Source organism: Chenopodium album, chromosome 8 (genome assembly GCF_948465745.1).
Source record: "Chenopodium album chromosome 8, dcCheAlbu1.1, whole genome shotgun sequence".
Classification (NCBI taxonomy): Eukaryota; Viridiplantae; Streptophyta; class Magnoliopsida; order Caryophyllales; family Amaranthaceae; genus Chenopodium; species Chenopodium album.
Genome location: NC_137841.1, coordinates 45,702,177 through 45,705,921, shown reverse-complemented (window position 1 = coordinate 45,705,921; position 3,745 = coordinate 45,702,177). Strand labels below are relative to the sequence as shown.

The window sequence follows — 3,745 nt, the reverse complement described above, 5'->3', positions numbered from 1 at the left end:
ACATTTGCTATTCCGTAAAAATAGGCTAAATCAAACAAAATGATACGTTTTCTAAATTTATAACTCATACTCGTATTATGGTCTTTCGTATAATACAATTCTACTTAAAAAAAATTAATACAGAAATTGAACTTCTCAATACTCTGTATAATGGAGAAGAATGCGATAAAAAATTTAAAAAAAAGTTCGAATCAAATAAGTCGGCTATTCTTGCTTCCATTAATGAATCTGCATCAAAAGGAAAACAAAATTATCAGATAATTCAGGATAAAAAAATTTAATACTACTCGTAAATAACTATTCAGTTACGAATCTTCATAAAAAAAAATAATTAAGAAGAAAAGCAATTTAATTTTTTTGAAAAAGATAGTATGCAAAAACCTAATTATTTCCCCATAAAACTCAGACATTGAACCCAGGCCAAAACTAAAGTAATACTCCTTAAAATTAATCAGATTAAAACAAATTAAACATCTATAGATTAAATAGAAACTATATTAGATCGAAAATAAGAAGAAAAAAAAAGAAATTTTCGCTAATTTTCAACAATATTAGCTTATTGAAAAGCAAATCGATAATTTTCAAGATGAAATTTCAAAAAATCTATTATTCATACCAGGCTAGAGATGAGAAATAAACATTAGAAAATCAGAGAAGAAATCGCAAGACAAAAGATGCGCCGCTTCCATTGACAAAATCGGAGCCAAAGGTGGCCTGAAATCGACCCTGGCGATAAGAGAGTTTGGTGAAGAACGGTGGTGAAGGAGATAGTCTGAAGCTTAAAAACTAAGAGAAGAAGGAAAAAGAAGTTATGGAGAAATATTTTTGGTTCAAGCTTAAAAAAGAATTGAAATCGGTGAAGGTTGGTTTATGGGAGTTTATCAATTTTATTTGTGGGAGAAGATGGAGATCGTGGGTTCTGAAGGGAAAAAATGGAGGGATGAGATTTAGAAGGCTAATGAAGAGGCGCACAAAGAGAATAAATGGGTTTAGGTCGGTTAGATTCATTTTTAAACTAAAGAGGCGCTAGAACGTTTCTCTAATAGAGGCATTTTGTTTGACTCTTCTTACAAAACTGTGACCATACCTAGGCGTTCTATATTATGAAGTTAGATTTTGCTTATATTTAGAACGCCTAGGAATGGTCACAGTTTTGTAAGAAGAGTCAAACAAAACGCCTCTATTAGAGAAACTTTCTAGCGCCTCTTTAGTTTAAAATTGAATCTAACCAACCTAAACCCATTTATTCTCTTTGTATGCCTCTTCATTAGCCTTCTAAATCTCAGCCCTCCATTTTTTCCCTTCAGAACCCACGATCTCCATCTTCTCCCACAAACAAAATTTATAAACTCCCATAAACCCACCTTCACCCATTTCAATTCTTTTTTAAGCTTGAACCAAAAATAATTCTCCATAACTTCTTTTTCCTTCTTCTCTTAGTTTTTAAGCTTCAGACTATCTCCTTCACCACCGTTCTTCACCAAACTCTCTTATCGCTAGGGTCGATTTCAGGCCACCTTTGGCTCCGATTTTGTCAATGGAAGCGGCGCATCTTTCGTCTTGCGATTTCTTCTCTGATTTTCTAATGTTTATTTCTCATCTCTAGCCTGGTATGAATAATAGATTTTTTGAAATTTCATCTTGAAAATAATCGATTTGCTTTGGAATAAGCTAATATTGTTGAAAATTAGCGAAAATTTCTTTTTTTTTTCTTCTTATTTTCGATCTAATATAGTTTCTATTTAATCCATAGATGTTTAATTTGTTTTAATCAGATTAATTTTAAGGAGTATTACTTTGGTTTTGGCCTGGGTTCAATGTCTGAGTTTTTGGGGGAAATAATTAGGTTTTGTCATACTGTCTTTTTCAAAAAAATTAAATTGCTTTTCTTCTTAATTATTTTTTTTATGAAGATTCGTAACTGAATAGTTATTTACGAGTAGTACTAAATTTTTTTATCCTGAATTATCTGATAATTTTGTTTTCCTTTTGATGCAGATTCATCAATGGAAGCAAGAATAGCCGACTTATTTGATTCGAACTTTTTTTTAAATTTTTTATCGCATTCTTCTCCATTATACAGAGTATTAAGAAGTTCAATTACTGTATTAATTTTTCTTTAAGTAGAATTGTATTATACGAAAGACCATAATACAAGTATGAGTTATAAATTTAGAATACGTATCATTTTGTTTGATTTAGCCTATTTTTACGGAATAGCAAATGTAACTACGATAAATAATGTACTGAAAATCATTTAAATATTTTCTAATTATTTTTTTTTTGAAAAAAAAAAACCCAAGAAAAGCGGACTTTTAACTGGGACAGGCGTTCTATTTTCATATGATTATAGAACGCCTAATATGAGATGGGCATTCTCTTTGCCTAGTTTTTTTATCTTTTAGTGCATACAACTAGAAACGCCTATCTTGGATAGGTGTTATGTATTGTATTGAATATAGAACGCTTCAAATAGGCGTCTTATTTACTTTATAAGGCACCCCACTTGAAGGACGCCTCTAAGGCGTTCTATATTGCCTATTTAAGACGTTCTCTATTGCATATTTTGTAGTAGTGAAATGTTTGAACTAAATATAAGCTAGGCTAAATACTAAGTCAAACAAGAAAGACTCTAGTAAGAGACTTTCAACCATATCACATAGCAAACAATTTAGCAAAGACTTAGTGCATCATGTAAAGCTTTTATATGGAATCGTCACACGACTTACTTGCTTAGAGCATGTGAAGTACTTGTATCAAGAATTTCTTGATGAGAATTGGTAATTAAAAACAGAGGTTAAAGGAGGCTATTTATAACGAAAACAAGTCGGAACATGATAATAAAGAACCAGAGTTACAAGAAGAATAAAACTCGACAGCCTGTGGTGCGGCACTGCAAGATGTTTTTCATAAGTTTTAATATTAAGTTAAGCGTACGAGGGGTAACACTGTAAATTCATTAAAAACACTTCTTTTATTCTAAATAAAACTCATAAAACTTAATTATCAATGATAATCACATTAGGATTCAAAATAACCTTCTAGAAGATTCTAGAAGACTATAATCAATCCTAATTGCATTAGGAATGATAAATCAAAATAGGCCCTCCTCTAGATCATTGGGCCGCATATAAAGATCAAACCAGGCCCAGTTTAGTAATTTGGCCATAACTTCCTCATTATTTATCGAATTGGGCTTATAATATAATGTTGGAAAGCTCTTTTCGAGCCCAATAAAACTACCCTATTATTGGACCCTTGCCATGGACCAAACTAAACTAGATTGGCTATTTTCAAAAAATAGAGAGAAAGAAGAGAATTAAAAACTAACTGCAATACTAGACTTTCCACACTTTCACTTCATTCGATTATGATTCGACGTGAAAAGTATTCATCACCGGGTTTGGTTTTGGGGAGACACAAATGGGTGTCTACGCCACCAAAACTCCAACAATCCACGGAGGAAAGCTGACGACCCAGGCTGACTCGATAAATCCCGAAGAGCCGCTAGTTGGGGGCTTATCCCCGAAAGCTCCACAATCTCCTTTGCCACCTCGGGCAAACTCGCAAAACGGGCTCGCAGGTCACCAAAGCCGTATAGACGCATGCTAGGATCACTCTAAGGAAAAGTAAAAAGAATGAAAAAACAATTATGGTTTGAAAAGGAGAAAAAATAAAAGAGAAAAATGAAGGAGGCAAAGAACTCATGATGTCGCGCAACCCTCTGATCGAGATATGATGGTCT

The 3,745-nt window shown here is 32.8% G+C and overlaps 1 long non-coding RNA gene across 1 annotated transcript; it reads left to right on the top strand.

Annotated features, from left to right (window-relative positions):
- Positions 1 to 1,266: 1,266 nt before the first annotated feature.
- On the top strand, positions 1,267 to 2,197 carry LOC145556085 (uncharacterized). Its single transcript, XR_014091731.1, has 2 exons — positions 1,267 to 1,610; positions 1,999 to 2,197. It is a non-coding gene; the product is annotated as an uncharacterized LOC145556085 (long non-coding RNA).
- The last annotated feature ends 1,548 nt before the right edge of the window (positions 2,198 to 3,745 follow it).